The sequence below is a fragment of the Amphiura filiformis genome, chromosome 5 (assembly GCF_039555335.1).
Source record: "Amphiura filiformis chromosome 5, Afil_fr2py, whole genome shotgun sequence".
Taxonomy (NCBI): domain Eukaryota; kingdom Metazoa; phylum Echinodermata; class Ophiuroidea; order Amphilepidida; family Amphiuridae; genus Amphiura; species Amphiura filiformis.
Genome location: NC_092632.1, coordinates 50,274,496 through 50,288,541, shown reverse-complemented (window position 1 = coordinate 50,288,541; position 14,046 = coordinate 50,274,496).

The following is a 14,046-nucleotide window of genomic DNA, read 5'->3' as shown; positions in this document are numbered from 1 at the left end:
CGAGGTATTGTTAGTCGAAGCAACCTAAAAATTGATTTTCATTATCCAGATCAATATATTATTGAAAATTAACACCTTGATGTTTTGCAAAAGTTCATTCTACAAATCGTATACTCTACAAACATTATGTAGCCAGAGGTTTCCAGTGATATAAACATCTCAACTTTTTTTGAGTATAGTGGGGGGATGAGGCTGTGGATCACGAAATGCCTATAATGCTGAACAAGTTTTAATAAGCAACTAAATTAAAGTTAGATAAGAACGGCAATTCTCGGATTGAGCGACGTATGCAAAGCTTTGTTTGCGCCGACCAATGTTTTGACGCGTAATCTGCCAATCCAATTACTGCATCTGTTAGGATTGTCAGATGAAGAAATCGGCAAATCGGAACCCCACTTCCATGTTTATGCTATGCATGCTCTCAAAATGTTAACAACTGCCATTCTTCTCTGGCAGAAACTGCAACAAGAACAGTATCTGTAGTTTCATTAAAAGCAGCGTTCCTCTTAAGATGTGGTTATTTGTCCAATTTGACCATATATTGGGATTTTTGGCCCAAGGCTTGGGCTAAAAATTTCAATAAAATGTACAGTATGGACTGAAAACCTCTTTATTCCTTTTTCTTCCTTAAATGCTTTGCACTATTTCTGGCAAGGCCTGCACCAATTGTACACCATAAGACCGTAGCAGAATACTGCTTGATAGTAACCATGTCTGTGCATATATATTGCCAGGGCCTATCTGTTGTTGCTATCACAAGACACCATGAAAAGTTCAGTTAACTACAAAAGCTCCGTTCATTTGTGTAAGGATTCCACCCTTCAGGCGATGCATGTCTATGATACTACCCTATTTCTGTGTTAGCTCTGATGGCCATGCTTCCTAGCAGCATCATGGTCTGCAATTTCAGCTGGAAATATCTCTGGCAGGTAACTTCCTCCGGGGCTCTGTCCTTCAGCAACATATGCTGCAGCATTAGCATTATTTCCGTTTTCTGTAAGAAAAAGGCAGATTCCCTCATCCTGTATAATCAATATTGTCAATAAAATGAGACCTGTATCAAGTTATTTTATAATATTCTATAGATGTAGTCATCATGTTTTTTTTGAATATAATTACAAATAGAGCTCTAGGCAATGGCAACTGTTTGTTTTCGGTTTCGATCATATAGTGTAAAGCATACAAAAATGGGGAAATAAACAAGAATCAGGAGTATTATGATTATTACCAACTACCAAGCCCTTTTAAGTTTGATCTAGAATTCTACTACCTAATTAGTGCTCTCCCTCATATATAAGCACCCCTTTACTGTTTAACCTATCTATCAGATACATTGTATTTTTTGTTTCAATTTTATTAGAATATTAAAGGAGTATTTTGTGATCCTAGCATCCTCTATTTATGTCATTTTTTCTTTAGATATCCACCAAAAAAACCTATTCCCAAAATTTCAGTTGATTCCGATTTTGCGTTCGCGAGTTATGCATGATTATGTGTATTACACTGCTCCATAGACAATGCATATATTTGTAATTTCGTTCTGGTGCACCAGAACGAAATTCAAATTTCACGATATCTTTGCTAAACGAATTCATCTGCAAGAACTATTTTGTACATAAACATTATGTAGCCAGAGGTTTCCAGTGATATAAACATCTCAACTTTTTTTGAGAAAAGTGGGGGGATGAGGCTGTGGATCACGAAATGCCTATAATGCTGAACAAGTTTTAATAAGCAACTAAATTAAAGTCAGTTGCTGCTCAAACTCTGTTGAGCTATGCAACAAGCTAAATAATGTTAGTATTTTCTAGACTGAAAGATGTATTTTATTAAGTTCTTAAAATATAATAATGAAGTTGTAAACTATGTCTTCTGTATTCACATAGAAAATACTAGCCTGTTCACCACTCTGTAAGCCCAGGAATGCGACAGATAAGGCGACCAAAATACCCAACCCTATACTACAGGCCTGCTAATCCAGATTTTGCATTTTACAGATTTTGTTGCACTGTCCACCCGTAGAACAGATTGTTTTATTCTTGTCGCCTAATAGACCAAAAGGAAGATGGTAGAATTGATATTGGCTAACAAGGTTGCTCAGTAAGACAGCTTTCCAATGTTAAACTCAGTGCCTATAGGTTAAATACCACTAATTATGTATTACACGTGTTTCAATGGGAAAATGCCTAATTTCGGGTGGAATTTTCTCATATTCAGAACTCTCACAGTTCAATGTCACCAATATCAGGTGAAACTATATGATTTAGATGCCAAATGATCAAAAATTCAACATAGGTTGACCTGAGACTTTTCTTGTTTTAACGCACTGAACCGTAAACACCTTAAAATGACAGTGCGCCCTCAAGCTGAAAGTTACAATATGATAGGGCGACTATTTACTAAAAACCGAAGCCGTGCGTATGAATTTTGGTACTATTACATCAAAAATGTCATATAATGAGAGAAAATGTACCATTTTGAAGCATCAAACTCTAAAAAGTACTTTTTTGGCTATATAACTTGATCAATTTCAGCGATTTTAATGCAGTCTTTTGAATGCCATGAAAACAAATAGTTCCTCGTCAGTATTTCAATGTATCGCTCAGGCCTATTAGTGGTCTTTAACCTATATAAGCACGAAAGTGCTCCAATCTCGGGTAAAATGCCATGAATGTAAACATTGACATTTGCAATACATGTTTTAACAAGAAAATTTCTGGAAAACAGCATGACGAGTAAAATATCAATGGTTTTCGGACACCCTGTATGATGACTGTTTCGCTGTTTTTGCTTCAACCTAGGACTATATCTGGAGATTCGTATCTGCAGCATGTCCTAGCACGATCAGATCAGATTAAGATTGATTTAGGGTTAGTGTTCCGATTTAGGCTTGCTGATTAGTGTTAGAATTGTTGATTAGGGTCAGGTTCGCATTATAGGAATAGGGTGTTTTATAGGGCTAGGCTCGTGGATAGGGATAGAGATACGGCTAGGTCCGAGGATTAGATATGGGTTTAAAATAGAGTTATAGTAGGGTTATGGCTTGAGTTAGGATAGAGTGAGGCCATACATGATGCTGTAGGGGCCCATAGACAACGTGTACACAAAGACTAGGTTTGATTTTACACGCGACTATAGGCCTTGCATGCGCCTTTAAAGCTTAAGCAAAATGTTTAGCCTAGGCCTATACTGTATTTACACGTATAGGCCTATGTACGATATTTAGGGCAAGGAAATCACCAACAAGGTTCTAATTAACAAAGTGGCATAGCTGTATGATCATCAACATTGATTTTTCATCATCATTAAGCTTTCTATATGTATACGCAGGCAAGCGAAGGTTGTTGAATTTAGAAACCCTGAAATCACAGAAACCAGCCGTAAACCCAATACTAATGCCACAAGTCCACCCCCCTTAACGCGTTACTACCTCAACGGGTTCTAAAAACATACCTTAGTAGTCGAAGAAGATGCACGTTTTCTTGCCAGGGCAAATACAGTTAAATATTGAGAAATGTAAGCAAAAAATAGCTAGAAAAGTCTCCATGACGAATATCAGATCCATAGAATTCAGTGTTTCTATAGGTTAAATACCACTAATTATGTATTACACGTGTTTCAATGGGAAAATGCCTAATTTGGTGGAATTTTCTCATATTCAGAACTCTCACAGTTCAATGTCACCAATATCAGGTGAAACTATATGATTTAGATGCCAAATGATCAAAAATTCAACATAGGTTGACCTGAGACTTTTCTTGTTTTAACGCACTGAACCGTAAACACCTTAAAATGACAGTGCGCCCTCGAAGCTGAAAGTTACAATATGATAGGGCGACTATTTACTAAAAACCGAAGCCGTGCGTATGAATTTTGGTACTATTACATCAAAAATGTCATATAATGAGAGAAAATGTACCATTTTGAAGCATCAAACTCTAAAAAGTACTTTTTTGGCTATATAACTTGATCAATTTCAGCGATTTTAATGCGGTCTTTTCTAATGCCATGAAAACAAATACTTCCTCGTCGTATTTCAATGTATCGCTCAGGCCTATTAGTGGTCTTTAACCTTTATGTAAGAGAAGCAATTCATTAAGAACATGACAGACTCTTGAGATGTATTGACTGACTTGTTGGAACTATTTTTTGACGCCCTTGGGAATTTGATTTATTGCATTGGTTTGTAGGAATATATTGCCATTCCAAGAGGATCCTATGTTGCATGGGGATTTATTTGGTGGTGTGATATCAGAAGGTGGGTTGCTCCAGAAAATGAAGAGTATTATGCCTTATGCATACTTAAGTGGCGATTTGATTTGTGTGGCAGTACAATGAATTCTGGGCATCACAAAAAAGTGAAATGTGTTCCAGTTGACTCAGTGCTGTACATACTTCTGATTGGCTTTACAAAAGGTTGACTGAAGACATATAAGAATGCAAATGCTACTTTGTGATAATAATGCATCATAATTGTAAAGGTTCATGACAAATTTAGATTTTCTTTTCACAACGTAATAAAATGAGATATCAGATTTTTATTTCCCGTCGGTAGCCTGAAAACCTGTTCTGCAAACCTAACATTATAACCATGCAAATTTGAAAAAAAAATTGATGGCCTCCTCCTGAGCAGCATATCAAATCTTACAATATTGCTTTAATTTCATGATTGTCTTCTTTTGTTGCATAGTGCGGTAAGGTGAAAGTGATGTATACTGCACCATGCCATGGCATGTGGAACTTTTTGATGCTAGTAGTAAGAAGCAGTCATTGCAAATGTAATGTAAACACTCCTATGTGATCAATTGATTCTATTACAATAATACATCTAAATGTCAATTATTTAAGGGCTATATAGTAATAAGGGTTCTGTATAAGCCTTGAAGAAGTAACAAATAAATAAATACTAAAAGCTTTTGTAAACCTGGAAATGTCAAGAATAATCTTGCAATATTGTGATGTATAGGGCTCTATGATCATGATCGAGTGAACAAGTGGGTGTTGTAGTTGGATATGATTACAATGCCAATGCCCAAGTTCCTTCTTTATTTTTATAGAAAATAATGTTGAATGCTTTGTATTTTCGTGACATGTTAACAATGCAGATGGAATTATGATGTTAGAAAATATGCAATATATGTATGTGAGTTTGAATTGATATCAAATTGATATTGGTTGTATATTGGTGTAGATTTGGTTAAGTCATGGTTGAGGAATAAAACAGTTTCCCAAAGATAAATTAACCCGTTTTCTGTATAATGGTGAACTACTATAAGGCATGTATGAGTACGGATCATCTGATACCATCAGACAGATGTGGTCTGGTCACATGACATAGTGACATAGAAAAGTGGGTTATAATCTTGGTTAAGGAGGCAGACCGGTTTTCGAGGGCATCAAGAAAGTGACCACAATAAGGACCAGGAACATCACAAACGTTTTAGAGCATGTCACTTTCTTGTTGATGTCAGTACTGCATCATTAACATCTGCAGTCATCATAATGATATAGACAAGTACAAGAGCTGGTGCGTGCTGACTACATTCCCAGATTTAAGACATTAATTTTATTCTCTCTACCATGTTTAGTTTATGTTAGTTTAGTTGTTTTTCTTATTATATTTTATGAATTGATATGATTTGATTTGATTTGATTTGATTTGATTGAGCTTTGTTCTGATTTGAGAAGACTCGTGCAGAGATTTGAAGCTGCAGAACGACCCACACTGTGTACTCTCTAATAATTGTCATAACAAATAAAGCCATAATACGATTTTGGTAAAATTTGTTTCACTATCCTTTGCCAAAAATATTAAATGATATTAGAAAAACTTTCAGGAAGGTTTCTGGAAACCCACATACTATCTTATAGCCACTTAACTGTGAAGCTTTTGTGGGATTTTAAACAACTAATTTAGCTCATTTCAATAAAGTGTTAGTTGGGACATGTGCGAGCATACAAATTGCCGAAAAGAAAATCATGCCAGAAAAAGCTCCTAGATTAAACTGTATTTATTTAAATCTATTTCATACTTTGAACTTCAAAGACATGATGTATATGGTCAATTCCAGCCAAAGCGGGACAAAATTCTCTCTGGGGGCCATTTTGAAAATGTTTTCCTTTTCAATTCTAGACTTATCAAATGAGACGATCATATCTAATGAATCATCAGGTGGAAGTGCCATCGGATTGAAAAATAACTTTTCTTGCTAGACCAAATAAAGTGTTAAATGCGCATATGCATGTTACCCACAATTCAAGCCTTTTTCACCTGTTTACGCCATATAAAATTTCACTTTCTTTAATATCTTTCAATATTTTATGTGTGACTCATATACACTAGAAATCGGTGAAGACTTTGAAGCATAAAATAGAATTTTATTACATATATCTACAAAGAAATATTTTGGTTATTACACATTTTAAGAAAGAACCAGGTGTACAGTTAAGATTGTGTCATTTCTTCGAACTCTTTCCAAAGTGGCTGTCATTAACATTACTGTATTATTTCGAAAGATTAGAATAAATGCTTCATATAAATATAAGTTAGATTTTGTATCTCGTCGCTTGAGGATGAGGATCTCGGATGGATTCGTGGGTAACATCGTCTGGAAAATAGCAATTCCTATTATTTTTTTTAAATAAAAATTAAAAAGACTTTTCCGTATGTCAATAATTCAGGCTGCAATGGCACTAAAATGAATTTTAATCAAAATACAAACTACATGGAATATTTAGAATGGATCATTATGGCATTTTGGGTATAAAATTTTGAGAATAATGAAGTTGCCAAATTCAAATAGACAGAGCAAACAGTTTTATATTATTATTTTAGTAAAATCATTCCATATTTTCATGCAGCAATATTCTATTAACTCGTGTTTGACAGTTCCTATGAACTAAAACACTATCAATACATTGTTAACTATAATTTAAGTAGGGATTCGTGGGTAACCAAAATGTTCGTGGGTAACACATATTTGAAGGTATGTATTGGTAAGCGGCAAAATAGAAAATATTACAGAAGGTTGGAAACCATCATGCGGTTATTCCTCCATTTTGTTTCAATGATTCCCGTTTATCTAACCAATTGCATTTACCCAAAAAATGGTAATTTAGGATAATCAATCAAAACTTCATGATACAGCTTCAGTATACCTTCAAGAGGATGCTATTAAACAGGACTGTTTTGGAACCTATTTCGCATGTTTTCAAAATGTTAAGATGCATAAGAAACATATAATTTATGAGTAAATCCTTGGATTCGTGGGTAACGCCGAATTCGTGGGTAAAGCTATAAGTACTATAGTACCGTTTGGGGTTTGCGTTTCTTAGGTGCATAAACTGTAAGTACTGTAAGAATTATAGCATACCCATGGCTTGATTGAATATGTGCTGATTTAAACTTAAAATAAACAATCTCCTTGTTTTCCAAGGTTAGCATCTATTCGGGATTAAGTGGGTAACAAAAGTTTAAACCGTCAGAGATTCTTTTTAAAGCGGTGAACGTATTTTACGATTTACAATTTTAAGCGCTTGTCAAACTAAATTCAGTGTCCAAATTCATTAAATGTTAATTTAAGTTATGGCAATTATATTTGCTGGACTCGTGGGTAACAGTTGATACGTGGGTAACGTCAAATTTGATTTTATGGAATTTTATGGGTAAAACGTATTTGCATAAAATAATCACTTGGACCTCAGAATTATAGAACGAAACTTCGTTTCATGATATAGTCATTTATGGCATATTCACTTAACATTTTTCAGAACGATTATTTTATTTTTGATACGCGGGTAACAAAATTATTAGCCAAATTGACTTAATGGCCTCTAGAGTCCACAAACTTTGGTGGAATTAAATTGTTTTGCACATGATGAGAGATCATGCAAACGTCTTTCTAACGGTAATAATTTCATTTTGATTGAAGGACATTCAATGTCATATATGGTGCTTTATCTTTGAATTGTGGGTAACGCCAATTCATTTAAGCCATCATAACTTGTCCCTGGTATGACTTGATAGTAAAGGCCTATATGCACAAAGAGAGCACATTGGACGTGACATGATATGCTCCATCAATAACGTGATTTCCTTTGTTAATGACATTTTAAAGTGGAAAGTTAACATAGAGAGAATTTTGTCCCGCTTTCGCTGGAATTGACCATATTCATATGTAGCGGTATTAACGTAAATAGAAAGCAAAATTATACTTCTACACTCACTGGAGTGCTTTCACTGAAAGCCCTTTTTGCCCGGGGGGATCACTCACATAAATGGTCTGTACGCATGCGTGACCAAAAAAACAAGTAAAAGGGGGGTGTTTTTTTTGGCAAGGCAAGTTACGCGCGTGACGCGTTTAGGGTCTAAAAAACAGTGATTTTCAAGAATAAGGGTAGTTTACTGAAACTGGACAACTTGTTTAGGGTACCTTTTCAAATTTTTGGTAAATTATGAGTCCAAAAAGGGTACATTTGTTGCATTTTCACCAGCCAAAAACTCATTAGGGGGTAAATTCGACACTAAATTATATTGTTAGGAGGCTAAATTTGCTGGTAGGGTAAAACTCGTTTAGGGGGTGTTTGAAAAAAATTTGGTCACGCATGCGTACACTGTCATATTTGAGTGGCCCCCCGGGCCTTTTTGCTTGTAAAAATATGTGATATAATATGGTGTACATAGAAGATCAGTACTAAATAATATTGGAAGTTGTATATGTATATAATATATATATATTATATCCTTATCTATTCTATATATGATAGAGTATCGAATAAACTAAATCAATGACCAAAGAACATTTTGTTTGTACTTATTTCCTTATGTGAAACTCTTTAACATCAATTTTGTTTATTACAAAGAAATTAACAGACTTGATTTCTGATGAGTCAGTTTCAATAACTATAGACGGTTATGCGCCCGGGTTATGCGTTATGTTCCGCAAAGATTCGTATTACTTGATTGCACTTAACAAATTGAAAAACTTATAAAGAACTTATTTCAAGTAGGTATATTTAAGGGTATTTTAGAAGACCACTTTTTACACAATTAACACAAATTATAAGTATAATTGTTAGGTTAATTCAGAAATATACATGTAGAGAGAGCCTATCTGTTGTTGCTATCACAAGGCACCATAAAAAGTTCAGTTAACTACAAAAGCCTGATTCACTTGTGTAAGGATTCCATCCTTCAAGCAATGCATGTCTATGATACTACCCTATTTCTATACATATATGTTAGCTCGGATAGCCATGCTTTCTAGCAGCTTCATGCCATTGTGGTCTGCAATTTCAGCTGCAAATATCTCTGGCAGGTAACTTCCTCCAGGGCTCTGTCCTTCAGCAACATATGCGCTGCATTAGCATTATTCCTGTTTTCTGTAAGAAAAAGGCAGATTCCCTCGTCCTGTATAATCAATATTGTCAATAAAATGAGACCTGTATCAAGTTATTTTATAATATTCTATAGATGTAGTCATCATGTTTTTTTTTAATATAATTACAAATAGAGCTCTAGGCAATGGCAACTGTTTGTTTTCAGTTTCGATCATATAGTGTAAAACATACAAAAATGGGGGAAATAAACAAGAATCAGGAGTATTATGATTATTACCAAACCCTTTTAAGTTTGATCTAGAATTCTACTACCTACTAGTAATTAGTGCTCTCCCTCAATAAGCACCCCTTTACTGCCTAAAGCATCTGGCTTATGAGTTTGATCACTATCGGATACATATTTTTTGTTTCAATAAGTGCATTTTATTAGAATATTAATGCTGAACAAGTTTTAATAAGCAACTAAATTAAAGTCAATTGTTGAGCTATGCAACAAGCTAAATAATGTTAGTATTTTCTAGACTAAAAGATGTATTTTCATTGTCCTCTTAAAAGTTCTTAAAATATAATAATGAAGTTGTAAACAGTCCAAACTATGTCTTCTGTATTCACATAAAAAATACTAGCCTGTTCACCACTCTGTAAACACAGGAATGCGACAGATAAGACGACCAAAAATACCCAACCCTTAACTACAGGCCTGCTAATCCAGATTTTGCATTTTACAGATTTTGTTGCACTGTCCATCCACCCGTAGAACAGATTGTGTTATTCTTATCGCGTAATAGACCAAAAGGGAGATGGTAGAATTGATATTGGCTAACAAGGTTAATGTTGCTCAGTAAGACAGCTTTCCAATGTTAAACTCACAGTGCCTTTATGTAAGAGAAGCAATTCATTAAGGCTACATGCTCTTTTTGGTTGAAATTTTTGGCGGAAAATAATCCCGCCAAAACATTAAAGTAATCTTTTCCCACAACTAAATATCATAGTCAGGAAATTAATGATGCATCTGGTAGCTTAGATCATAACTTTCAATATACTTAGTTGCAATTATCCCAGAAAATTCTTGATTTGTTTTTACAAAGTCTTGAATTGTCGATGTTTTTGGTCAAAAAACATCACTCGGTGTATTTTGAAACTCGAGGCATTAACTCTTCTCAAATTAGCCCCAAATCATAATTTATTTTATATACTTCATTAATATATTCTTGTTCATTGATTGGTTAAAAGTGGATCACATGACCAAAAATAGTTCTACCATCAGTACTGCTATCCGTAAATAGTACCGCTAAGCCGTAAATAGTATTTTCAATGTCCCGGATGAGCCGTAAATAGTATACCTCCAAGCCGTAAATAGTACTTTTGACCATGCCTTCCGCGTGCGCGCATTCGATGCGACGGAACGGTTCACGCACGCGAAACTGCCATAGCGTGATTTCGCCCTGCTGTAATTGGTTAGCCCGATTTTAGCCTATTCGATTTTTTTGAAGGGCAAAATATAGGTTGTGCTTAAATTGGTCGTGCTGTTCACTCAGGATAGAAGCTGGAGAATCCAACGTCAAATGATTTTCTTTTAACCAATCAATAAACAAAGAATATATTAATGAAGTATATAAAACAAATATATACTGCCTTTATTCGAAGTTCTGGTTAAAACTATGGTCCCTCGTTGAGATCAATTAATACTATTTTCCTTCGGGGCTGCGCCCCTCAGGAAAATAGTACTATTGATCTCACCTCGGGCCCATAGTTTTAACAAGAACCTCTCATGGCAGTATATATTTGTATAATATGCACGTGTAGCAAACGCAAATGGGAATAATTGGACGTTGTTTGCGGAGCCTAAATTTGGTTTGATTTTATTTCACAATAATTCTAAGGTGAGAATTTTGACCTGACATTTCCTTTTTGGATTTCCAATTTAAATTCACTTATATGTGATATTTTGAATAAATAAAGAGTACGCTTACCTTTCTGCAACACTTCCCGGTATCATTAAGCATCTGCGGATAACCATCATTTTAGCTGAAAACAGTCCCTTCCTATCATTTTTGAACATAATATGGTTCAAAAGTGCGTACCGTGCGAGTATAAACGGGCTCAGCGAGGCAATGAACAGAGCTATTTACGGTGCACACCGACATCGCCTGGCTAATAATTATTTGGTGCAGCAGAGACATTAAAATGAATACACGGGATCCATACACGTGAATTGCTATGCACGATTTTGATATCAGACGAAAATCTTCGGATACTGGGTTACAAAATGATGAATATCTCCGTAAATGAATTTTTCTCAAGAAACCAGATGTGGTCTCATACACTTGAAAATACGTGTTGAACAGATATTATAGTCGTTAGCGTGCGCTTTGAAAATTGGCCGTGCGCTTTGAAGTCAAAATTTGACCAAAACTCTCAATTTTATATTGCGTTGGTCCTATATGGACTACAGCGCGCAGCAGGCTATAGCGGCACTCACTCAAGTGGAGAGAGTATAACCATTGACCGCAATGTCGTATACAAGCTTGCTCACAGAGCGAGAAATCAATTACCCCGTCTATACTATGCATCTCATAAGGTCCGAATAAAATGGTCATAGGTGGCTGTGGATTCAACCTACCATGGCGATTTCTACTATGAAGATATCGGGGCGATGTCACTGTGCGGTGGGGTATCTATTGTAAGCTATTAGGGTAGGCCTCTAGTATATCATCCCGCAAGTGACCGGATGTGTCAAGCAGGGCGGTATATTCAAACGCTATTGTCTGGATCATTGAGTATCGATTGCGCACGTATACATGCAACACGGATGTGTGTGGTCCTCCCCAGGTTTTGACATGAATTACAAATGACGTCGTCGTGAATGACCCAGCGTTTTCATTTTATTATTACTAAATTAATCGTCGTTTATCACGAATGCTAAGAGTCGTACCAGTTCAATTCATCAAAATTAATTTGTATTAAATGAAAAACAAACAGACAAGTAGAGTCATATGTCTTTCTATGACCGTATTCCTACCAAAGTCTGATTTTCAATACACTAGAAACGTGTTGATATGTATATCTTTGAAAATCGCCGAATGTTAACCACAGTCACCGTGGCACAGTAGGTATCTTTAGTATTCATAGTGCAGTTGGCAGTGGTTCGAACCCCGGTGAAAATTTTAGTATTTTTTATTCTTTTTACTAATGCGCTGTGCCGTTTTTCAAACACGCCCCTGAATGAAACTGATGGGCATGTACCCTTAAGAACGTGACAGACTGTCTTGAGATGTATTGACTGACTTGTTGGAACTATTTTTGACGCCCTTGGGAACAGTGGCGTAGGCAGCTTTCTTGGTCAGTAGGGGCAAAATAAAATTTCGGGGGCACAGACAAAAAAAATTGCAGTTGCATCACACAATACATTATACCGGTTTGGTTTTTAGAGAGGCTTTATTGGGACGACGTGCGTGTGTAGCGCGCAAAATTTTTGTATTTTACACTATCTTACTATAAATAGGGGAATGGATCAGTTTGGATCCAAATGTCGCCAAAAAGGGCGCTCCTTGCCCCTTTTCTTTTCCTTTGCCCTCCAGATTTTATATCTTTCATTTTTTGTCAGGGGGCACTTTTTTCTTTCATTTTTTTTTTCAGGGGGGCACTCTGCCCCTTGCCACCCCACTGGCTACGCTACTGCTTGGGAACTTGATTTATTGCATTGGTTTGTAGGAATATATTTCCATTCCAAGAGGATCCTATGTTGCATGGGGATTTATTTGGTGGTGTGATATCAGAAGGTGGGTTCCTCCAGAAAATGAGAGTATTATGCCTTATGCATACGTAAGTGGCGATTTGATTTGTGTGGCAGTACAATGAATTCTGGGCATCACAAAAAAGTGAAATGTGTTCCAATTGACTCAGTGCTGTATACTTCTGAATGGCTGTACAAAAGGTTGACGGAAGACCTATAAGAATGCAACAATTTATCACAAATGCTACTTTGTGATAATAATGCATCATAATAGTAAAGAATATCTTAGAGCAATATTGTAAGGTTTATGACAAATTTAGATTTTCTTTTCACAATATGATAAAATGAGATATTAGATTTTTATTTCCCGTCGGTAGCCTGAAAACCTGTTCTGCAAAACTAACATTACAACCATGCAAATTTGAAGAAGAAAAAATTGATGGCCTCCTCCTGAGCAGCATAGCAAATCTTACAATATTGCTTTAATTTCATGATTGTCTTCTTTTGTTGCATAGTGCGGTAAGGTGAAAGTGATGTATACTGCACCATGCCATGGCATGTGGAACTTTTTGATGCTAGTAGTAAGAAGCAGTCATTGCAAATGTAATGTAATCACTCCTATGTGATCAATTGATTATATAACAATAATACATCTAAATGTCAAATATTTAAGGGCTATATAGTAATAAGGGTTCTGTATATAAGCCTTGAAGAAGTAACAAATAAATAAATACTAAAAGCTTTTGTAAACCTGGAAATGTCAAGAATAATCTTGCAATATTGTGATATATAGGGCTCTCTGATCGTGATCGAGTGAACAAGTGGGTGTTGTAGTTGGATATGATTACAATGCCAGTGCCCAAGTTTCTTCTTTATTTTTATAGAAAATAATGTTGAATGCTTTCAACATGACATGTTAACAATGCAGATGGAATTATTAGAAAATATGCAATATATGTATGCGAGTTTGA